This window comes from Callospermophilus lateralis, chromosome 1, assembly GCF_048772815.1.
Source record: "Callospermophilus lateralis isolate mCalLat2 chromosome 1, mCalLat2.hap1, whole genome shotgun sequence".
In the NCBI taxonomy this organism is placed as follows: Eukaryota; Metazoa; Chordata; class Mammalia; order Rodentia; family Sciuridae; genus Callospermophilus; species Callospermophilus lateralis.
Genome location: NC_135305.1, coordinates 157,707,158 through 157,717,266, shown reverse-complemented (window position 1 = coordinate 157,717,266; position 10,109 = coordinate 157,707,158). Strand labels below are relative to the sequence as shown.

Sequence of the window (10,109 nt, the reverse complement as noted above, 5' to 3'; positions counted from 1 at the left end):
GCTCACCCTCCTCCTCTTCCTCCTCCTCCTCCTCTTCCTCCTCCCCTCTCCTTCCTCGCCGCTTCCCCAGGCACTCTCCCGGTGGCGGCAGCTGCGCCGCCAAAGCCCCGGGCCCCAGCGGCCCCCCACCCCTCACTCGCGCGCTCCCACACTGCCTCCCCCCTCCCGGGGGGGAAGGCCTTTTAATTTATTTATTCTGCTGGGACTGAGGTGGGGGGCTTGGCTGGCGGGGGAGGGGGGTCTCCCTTGGCTCTACCTCCCGCGGCTGGGGCTACTTTCCGAGCCGCGGCTGCCACGGCGTGCGCCTCGGGCCTCCCAAACTGTTTCCAAACTGCCAAGACTGGAGGTGGGCGCGTGGGGACTCGGGGAGAAAAGATGAGTTTTGGGGGAGGCGATTGTGTGTTTAGACGCTGGGAGCCGTGGGGGGAGGCAGACGTCGACCTAAGACGAGTTGCAATCGAGGTATCTCCGCTCCGGCTTCCTCCTCTGCCCGGCGACCCCCTCCCCCCGGAGCTGAGCTGGGGAAGGGAAACCAGGATTTTAACCACATTAGCATTCACATTCCTGGGAGGATGCAGCCCTCGTCTGGACCTGAGTGATAGAAGCTATTTTCTCTGTTTTTATTTTTGGAGGGGAGCGCCCTGTAATTGTCCTGAACACATGCTTCTCCCCCCACACCCCCGGCTCCAGCCACCAACGAAAGAGAGTCCCCCTTTTTTGCATTTATCTTTTCCTTCCCCTTTCTTTATTAAAGGTCCGGGAGTGGTGGTGACCAATCAGAGCGCGGCTTCCATTTTGTGAGTTCAACTCGGAGGCTCCCGGGCTTCGCGAGGACGCGTTTGCAGCCCCCTCTGCCTCTCCTCTCGGGCGGCTCAGGCGAACGAACCGTCTCGTTGGGGCTTCGTGGTCGTGTATTTCATATTGGGGCTCTTTTCGGGGTTTGTAATTTGGCCGTGGGTAGGTAATTGGCTGGAGCAGGGCGGCAGGGCGCGGCAGCCAATCAGCGCGTGGCTTCTATAGGGCTTGAGTTATTAGACGCTGATCTCAAAACATCCTTCATCAGACACCAAGGAGAGGCCAACAGATGAGGGGAGCCATTTTTCTGCAATGGAATTAAATGGCCAAGTGGGTTTTTCCTTTGTTGCAAGTGGGGAATGTTTTTCCTTTGACTCCACCATCCAGTTCAGGACGCCTGAATGTGTTGTTTAACATTTGTCAACAGGCTAAAGGACTCACTATTGGAAGAATGAAGAAGACCTTTTAAAAAGATCTGGATTTTTCCTTATGACTTGGAATCCATCTTTGTCTTGTATAACTAGGTCATAGCACACCATTAATGTCAGCAGTTAACAGTTTTGAATTCCAAAAAACCTAAGTAAATGACATATTTAATTTTTTTCCTTTTTTTTCTTGGGTGGGTGGGGGGAGCTTGGAGCTGTCTTAATCTATATTCTCTTTGAACAATAAATTTTTAAATATAGTTTCCTCTATTAAACACTTATACCTGGCCATCTTATTAACTCCTTCTCTCTTTTTAACAAGGTAATGTTTTAAATGTATAGTTTTAGGACTAGCGAAATGGCAGCAACAACAAAAAATTGTGAGCAGTTGTTACTCTTTTAAGTTTTTAAAAACCTTTTACATTGTAAGTACCCAATCCATTCTGTCCTTACGCAGTGCAGTTTTCATGTAAATGTTGGCTGAGATGTCCTTTAATTTTGCGAACCTTCATCTGCATGTATGTCTTTGTCTCTCTTGTCTAATATAAGCCAGTTAAAATGCTTTTAGACGATTTTGCTTTTATAAAGCTAAGGTTTTTAGCTTCAAGCTTTTGAAAATGTTTACAGCAATAAATGCTAGTCAGCTTTCTTCCCAGTAACATGTACACTTTCTTTGAAAATCGATCTATTTGAAGAAAAACAGCTCTTGTTTTTCTCTTCTTGGTGGGGTGGGGGGGTAGGGAGAGAAAGGAAGACCTTCTCTTTGTGTAGAAAGACTAAAGCGGTCACAGGAAACTAGATTAAAACTGGAAAACAAGTCCTAGCTGGTTCGAGCCAAACACCAACGTTAACTCGGTGGTATTTTCTATGGTGGTTGGGATGGCTGTTGTGCTTTTGCCTTTTGTTTGACTGTGTGTTTTCGCCTTTTGTCTCTTAATGACGATCACACCATTGCTATATCCAGAGCAGTAAACAGTCCTCTGCGAAGCCGACTTTTTGCCAACCCAACTCTGGAAAATGCAGACGTGGAAGGAAGCAGAAAATGCCATGAGAGTATAACTTACAAAAAGGTAACAACAACAAAAAAGACAATACCATAAACCCAAATTTTCCCAACTAATCAATCAAAAAAGTGTTTTTTATAATAATGTCTCCAAAACCACCGCCCAGCTTCTTCTAGACTCCATGGCATCTGGCTGAGCGGGTAAGTAAAAAAAAAAAAGTGCCTTTTGCCCCTTCGAGGAAATCCTTTATTGAGCAGGCCAAGGGCTGCAAGTGTTTGGGAGCTGAGAGGAGAAGGAGGTTTCTGGAGCTTTGTGTTTGGCAACCAGAGCGGAGTGCGGGGTCGAGGGGGGTTCTTAAGACCCCTTTGCCTCTTCGGCCCCAGAGGCCAGAAGAGGGTCTCCCCAGCGACGCTAGGGCATCCGTGGAGCCGCCTGCGCTCGTCCCCCGGGCTCTCCCAGGGTCGAGCCTTGGTGGGGAGAAGACATCGAAGTGCTTTGGAGACAGGGTCTCAAAAAACGAGGAAACCAACCCGCCCGGTCGAGGGGCTCCTTCCCTCTTGATTGTGGGGGTTTTGCACCCCGAAGCCGGCTTTCTGGGGCGCGCCTGTGCTTCCCAGGCGAGCAAGGACAAAAGGCCGGCGTCCATGTTGGCACCATGACGCAGCATCTCTCCCGCCTGCAGCCCGGCGCTGCCTGTCCTCCCGGCCGCGCTCGCTCCTCCCTCCCAAACACGACTTTTATTTTCAGGTTTCGAGCAGCAGAGCCGCGGGCTGGGCCGGGCTGCGGCTGCGGGCGGGCGGGCCCGGCTGGGCAGGGTTGCGCTGGCTAATGGCGGCCGCTCTTCTCTTCCTTCCTCCCCCTGCTTCCTAGCTCGTTGGGCGCCTGGAGCGGGTGGCGGGCCCGAGGCCCGCTCGGACCCGAGATCCCGCAGGGCATGGCGCCGGGGTCGCGGGCCCGGCACGTCTGGCCCGTTTCGGGGGCCGCGGGCCTCGGGGGCGTCGCGCGCGGCGGCTCCCGCGCTCGCCTCCTCAGGGCGCGGCGGCCAGGCGGGCGCCATTTCGTGCGCCGCCTGCGGCTCGGGCGGTGGCGGCCTCCGAGCGCCAGGCTGGAGGAGGGGAGGGAAGGTCTGGCGAGCCGCCGCCCGCGTTCCAGGCCGCCGGGGGCGGGGACCCGGCTCTCCGCAGCGGCCCGGGACTTGGAGGCCCACGCGGGCACGAGGCGGCCTAGTTACCTGGCCGGCTGCCGCGGCCCTTCCTCCCTCGCGAGCGGGAGCCAGTAGCAAAGGGCCACGGAGCCGGCGCGGAGGCCTCCCGGTGGCCCAGCCCTGACCCCTGGCCACCCCCCGCCGCCCACCCGGGCCTTGGCGTCGGGGCCCTGCCTGGCAGTCGCCCTTTGATAGCCGAACCAGAGGGGCGGGTCTCCCCCTTTTGTCCCCACAAGGGACATCAAGGCCTTCGCAGTGGCCGCGGACTCCCCATTTGGCCGCCCTGGGCACACCCCTCCGACCCAGCTCTCCTGCCAGGAGATAGGGGTTGGGGCCTGGGAAAGCCGAGTGGGCCTCCCCGGGATCCCCCCAGCGCCTGGGCCCTGGGGTAAAGCCTCAGATCTTGGCCTTCCTGGGGGAGGGGATGCCGACTGGGCGGGCCTTTGGAAATGCAGATGAGTTGCCTCCCGCTGCTCGGCGCCGGGGCTGAACCTAGGTGACTCAGCCACCCCCACCCCCCATCTATTCCTGGGTGAGGGCCGCCTTGGCAGCTGGGAAGGGGGGGTAGCATTTGTGAGGTTCCCTTTCCGCCTTGAAGACCCTGTTGGTTTGCATTTGGCCAGTCAGTTAGTTCTCTGACACGCGTTGGGGATTGCCGTAACAGGCCCTCGAAATTCTTCCCCCCAGGTTCTTGACCGGAGAAGGGGCCATGTCTTGGTACCCCCGCAGAGTGGACAATCCTTTCTTCTGGACAGCAGGAGCAGGCCTAGTGTGACTGACAGTCCTCCCACTGAGGTAGGTGAGAACCCTTTCCCAGGCTGTGAGGGCGATTTGGGGGCTTTGGCCTGACGCCCGGGGAGGGCGGGTTGGGATCCCCAAACCCGCTGGGCTGGTTCTGGGGCCCCTCCCCCCCACAGATGCGGCGACTGTGTGTGAAATGGGCGGCCTGCTGGGTCTATCCAGCCCCGCCTGTCAGCTTCTGTTGTCAGGCATTTGGGGCGTGCAACTCTGCTGAATTTAGTAGCTAACTAGAGGCTGCACTTGCAAGTATTCCCCAGTTGTGTGTTTGTGGTGGGGGGAGGGCCTTGGATGCCTCTTGCTTCTGAGACGGCCTGGCCGCAGCCCCCTCTTCCGGCCTTCAATATGAGCCACCTCTGATGTCTGGTTGCTAGTGAGATGAAGAAGAAACAGGCATGAGATCTGGGCCAGCTTTCCGGGAGGTTTCCGGGACTCTTCCTGCCCTTTCCAGGGTATCCTTGCTCCCCAATGCGCAGGCACGTATAACCTGATTTCTAGTGTGAAACCTCAATGGCTGTTTACCAGCTGTGACCTTGCATGAGTTACAGAGTCTCTGAGTCCCTTTTTCTCCTTCACAAAAGTGGGGCTAGATCACGGTTTCTCAAACTTTCGAAGTTGCCAGAATCCCGCAGGAGACTCATTAAAACCAACTGTCCCCAGTCTTTGGATTTCTGGTTCACGTGGAGTGTGAGAACTTGCACTTCTAACAAGTTCTCAGCCAACATGTTTTGAGACCCTCTGTGCTAGGCAGCACCTGGGGTGTTGAGGTGCCTGGCAGGTAGCAGTTGTTCAGTGGGTGCAGCTGTATTCTAATACCAGCTGACCTTGGTTGTCAGCCCTCCTAACCGTCCATGGCTGGAGATGGTGTGCTCCCTGATCTCTGACCCCTGCTTTAGTCTGTGATGACCCAACGGATTGAGTCCAGGTGCCTCTGCTCTTGGCCCCTGGCTTCCAAATTGAAGCAGCCCTGCCCTTTCCCCACCCCTGTGTGACAGCTAAACTGACTTGGGGGATCCTATGAACTTAGTTGTAGGCATTTTGATACTTAATCAAGGGAGGCTCTAAGACAGTCGGAATCTGGATGGTGCCGGTGACCTTGGGCAAGCATCTCCCCTGTGAAATGATGGTAATGATGCATGCTGGAAAGGCCAGTGGGAGGATTAAAGTGCGATTAAGGGGGCCGTCCTCCCCAGCCAGCTTCACAATATTCAGCCTCCATTGTGATCTGGGTTGTTGCTGGGAGTGGCTGCCGCGTGGGGGTTGGGCTGCCTCCAGAGCTCCTCCCCTGCCAGCCCACCTTTTAAAGCACGTGGGGACTCCTCCAGGCAGAGTGAAAAATGTTTTCCTTAGGAAGGCTGCCTGCTAGTCTCTGGTAGTGCCAGGCTGCTGGTAGAAACCTCTGATAGGATCATGATTTGGAGTCACCCACCAATGGCCCAGAGAAAAGTGACTTACTTGCCTAGGGTCAGGAGGCCACTACTGGCTCAGCCAGGATGGGGTTCCAGGTGTCTTGACTCTTAGCCCAGTGCTTGGGCCCATGGCACCCTGTCACCCCAGCTGTCTGGGTTATTTTGGGCTCCCTCTGGTGCCAGCTGTCTGCTTGGCATCACTGCTCGAGAGCTGTCTGGTTGGAAGTAGCCAGCACGGTGCTGTTGGCTTCTCCTGGTGAGGGTTGGCTGGGTCTCCAGTCCCAGATGAGCTGCCCTTGATCCCTCTCCTTTCTGGGAGTGGGGCTGTACCCCACTGGTCCCATTCTAAATTTTTTTCTTTTTCCATTCTAAATTTTTGTTAAAGAGACTAGTGCAGGGACCAGGCTGTACCCCACTGGTCCTACCCCCCAGCCCTAGTGAAGGAAGAGACTGAAAGTGCTTTGACGAAGTTGCTGTAGTTGCCATTGATGCCCATACCTTAAATGATAACCTTACTGAATTCCCTTGACTCACTGGGGTCTTTACCTCTCCCTGATTCAGATGCCCAAATGATTGATTTATGTCTTCCCCTCCCAGCTGGCCTAACAGCCAGTCCTTCCACTCCTGCCCTTGGACCCTCACGAAGCAAGAAGGTGCAGTCTGGATGTGATTCTTGGAAGGTAGAGATGGCTCAGAGCAACGTGGAAGGATTGTGCCTCTCCCTGCTTCTGACTTTCCAGTACCTCCCTCTTCTCTCTTTGTCCCCACCTCCCTTCTCCTGGGACATGGAGGGGCGGGGCAGTCTGTCCTCCTGTCATTCTCCTGGTTCTAAGAGAGGTGCTCCACCCACAGTCACCCAGTGAGCTAGGGGCGGGCCTGCTCCAAGCAAGCAGAGAGAAAGCCACGCCAGCACCAGTGGAAGGGTTTCCGGGGCTGGGAGGAGGCTGGACTAACCTTACTACTGAGAGGCTAGTGTCCCGCCTCTTCCGGTCCCTGCACCAGGAGCTTTAGTGCTGAATATGACCTTTTAGACCCTCACTGTAGAGATCGATGACATGTAGCTGCCTGGACTGGGGAGAGTGACATCCCACCATATAGGATCTCTTGACCCCAATGCTTTCTCCAGCCAACTTGTGACTACCTTTCAGTTCCTGCCTATGTGAACTGGAAGGAGGAAGTTAGAAGGTAACCTTCTGAGTTCTTTCTAAATTTTTGTTAGAAAGGGAATCTCACTTCATTGCCCAGGCTGGCCTCAAACTCCTGGGCTTAAGTGAGCCTCTGCTTCAGCCTCCTAAGTAGCTGGGACCATAGGCACATGCCACCTTGGCTTATTAGGGGAGCATTTTGTACTGTAGAGGTGACCTACCCATCCTCCACCTGCCCTCTAATGCTTATAGGCTGCTGAGGCCTAGAGGGAGTCCTTTAGCCAGGTGGATAGACAGTTTGCTTCTCCCAGGTATCCTGGCTTAGTCACCTGGCTTCTCTGGGCCCTCTGGAAGTAGCTTAAAGCTCCTGTCTTTGGGCTGGGGGAGCTGGGATCTTTATCTTCCAATGTTATTTAATCATTGGGTGGTTAAATAATTTATGGTGCCTCAACACCCAGGGAAGTGGGTGCCCCATCCTAACTTGGACTGGCTGGACTTTGCCCTGAAAGATCAAAGTGAATCAGCACCCTCCACACCCCTGCTCCATTTCCCTGTTGGCTTCTCTATGGCAGAGGCCTCCTTGTGGCTACAAAGACCACCTGGTATCTCCTTGGGACTTCTGTGTCCCCTAGCTCTTGCAGCAAGAATCAGCCTAAAAATTTTTTCTTTCCCTCCTAAAACTCTCCAGGAATTCTTGGTGAGTGGGAGATTGACTTGGGTCTGGGTCCTCTGAACATCTTGCAGGTGAGGGAGCAGGCCTCTTGGGTGGGTGTGCCCAGCTCTGCAGCTGGCTTAGCCTGGCAGGCCTTCTCTTAGGAAGTTCTGAGCAGCTGGCTAGGCTCCTGGGTATTTTTAGCTACATATCCAGCCCCACCATTACCATGAGTCCTGGGTCCAAATCAAACACGCTCCAGGCTGGATGGGGCTGGGGCTCTGCCAGCCTTCTGACCAGGCAGGGGTGGATGGGTAGGCAGTCTCAGGCCAGTAGCAGCTGTTCTCCCTGGGCCAGGCAGGAGAATGCTGGTATTTGCTCCTTTCCTCCCTTGCATTTTGTGCAGGCTTGCTCTGTTGCAGAGATCATAGCCACATTTCTAGGATGAAGAGTGGATGAAGGATGAAGATACTGAGGTCTGAGGATGTTGAGAAATGTCAGCAGCCCTCCATGGTGTGTATTGTTAACCAGGTGTTATGAGCCTAAGTGAGTTCTCTCTTCCTGTCCCTATCTTTCCCTGAGCTTCAGGGTGCTGGGTGCAGCTGGAGGGGAGAAGCCTGGGGCCCCTGCAAAGGTAAGTGCTTCTCACCTCACCCCCTACTCCCCAAACTCACTTTTCATGGCACAGTTACTCCATCCTTGGTTGGCCCCTTCTTTCCCTGCCAACCTTAGGGTGCCACTGAGAGACTGGCACCATATCCAGCCTTCCTTGCCAGCAAGCTGGCTCCTTCCTGGTCACCCTGGGATAACTCAGGCCTAGTTGTGGTTGGACTCCTCCCTTGTGCAGGAGCCTCCTTCCAACATCCCCCTTGAGCCTGGCAGTCAGGCCCTGCAGCCTTGAACCCCCGTTACTTGTCCATGTGGTTTGGGTACTAACCCTTGAAAATGGTTCACCTGCGGCCCACTCCAAAGCCTCACCATGTCCTGGTTGTCTCACTCCCCAGCCACTGCAGAACCTGAGGCTTTCCTAGTTACAGTGCATTTGCCCAGGCAGAGTATCTAGCCTGCCATCCAGCACTGCCCAGCTTAGTTCAAATGCCAACCACCTCAGCTTTCCCTGGGACCTTGACTGTGCTCTCTAAATTGCTCACATCTCCCAAACCCCATCAGACTGCTTCCCCAAGACTGAGCTCTTATGAGGCAGGAACCCAATTGCCTCTCAATAAACATGTTGCAAAAAAAAGGAACGGATGAGTCTCTGTAAATTTGTCTTGTGGGTCCTTGACACAGAAGATGCTCCTCTGCCAGGTGACTGGCCAGAGGTCTTCCACCTAACACCCTGGGCAGATGCTGGCGCTGCCCTCCCTGGCTCTGGCTGTTGTCTTGGTTTCCACCAGTAGTTGCTGCTGCCCCCTGGTGACCAGAACTTGCCTAGCACCTGCTGGAACTGAGCTAGCATTTAGGAGCTACTAGGTTGGCAATTTACCATTTACCTCCACAAAGTGAAATTTACTTGACTTTCCCTGAGAACTTGAATATTAGGAGTTTTGGAGGCATGGTCAAGGGCAAGAACATCCTGATTTCTGCCAGCTCCTCCTTGAAGAAATCATGTAATTTGCCATACATATCCCCCATGATGATACCAGGTTCTCTTAGACACCAGCTTTACCTACCCCAGCAGGGAGGACCACGTCATTCGACCATGCTTTGTTACTACTGAGGATAGCCATCTCCCTCCAGTCCTTGCTTGAGTAGGGGACAGTCGGCCCACGGTAACACAGGGAAGGGATGGCCACGAGTGGTCTCAGCCAGCTAGCCTGATAGTACCTGCATTGTCGTAAGCTCTCAAACCAACAGTGGTTTTGGTCAGGGGATAGGAGTCCTTGGGTGATGGATGTAAGGCTACTGGGCAGAACACTTAACATTTCTTGGTGAGACATATTCATCCAAGTAGGTCTTCCTTGGCTTGCCCCTTCCCCCACGATGTCTGGCTGGTTTCACGCCTCTGGCCCCTGCAGGAAGGAAGATGTTTGGGTACTAACCCTAGAAAGCCTTTCACCTGAGGCCCACTCCAAAGCCTGGTCTCGACAGAGGGCGCCAGGCTTCCTCCCTGCAGACCTAGGGAAGTGGGGGGACGTAGGTAACTGCCATTCCTCACCGCTAGCCAGCAAGCGCACCAAGGTCCCCTGAGGGTCAGGGCCAGCCTAGGTGAGCAGACACGATCCCTGTGCCATAGCCTCCCGGCACCACCGTAACTACATCTTATAGGGAAATAGGCCAGGGGCTGGTTTCGGCCATGCTACATAGCCAGAGATGGGGGCTTTCCCCAGAGCTTGAAACTCGGGCTCCTAGAACCCGGCTGCTAGGGGTACAATCCTCCAATAAATAAGTTCCTGTCCAAGGGGGGCGGCCGAGATGGCCAATCAGAGGGTCCTCGCCAGAAAGGCGGAGCCTGCCAATCAGGGGTGCGGGTAGTGGAGCAGCGGAACCGATCCAGCCTTGCCCGCTGGGGGCGCGCCTTGACGCGCCGGGATGGGAGGGGGAACTGCGCTTACGAGCCAGCACCATTTTTCTCAGCTGCCTCAGTTTCCCTGGGAATTGGAAGTGACCCTGGGCCGGGACCCTGGTAGAAAGGAAACAAGCCGGAGGTGGGCTCGGGAGGCTGCCTGGTGGAGGT

At 55.0% G+C, this 10,109-nt stretch overlaps 1 long non-coding RNA gene across 5 annotated transcripts; it reads left to right on the top strand.

Moving 5' to 3' along the window:
* The first annotated feature begins 47 nt into the window (after nt 1–47).
* LOC143393513 (uncharacterized) lies at nt 48–8,679 on the top strand. Of its 5 annotated transcripts, none has more exons than XR_013090632.2 (4): nt 221–1,125; nt 2,185–2,290; nt 4,116–4,223; nt 6,233–8,679. It is a non-coding gene; the product is annotated as an uncharacterized LOC143393513 (long non-coding RNA). The 5 variants fall into 5 exon arrangements; XR_013090646.2 differs by having other exon boundaries at nt 222–1,375; XR_013090637.1 differs by having other exon boundaries at nt 48–346; nt 755–2,290; nt 4,116–8,679.
* Nucleotides 8,680–10,109: the final 1,430 nt, after the last annotated feature.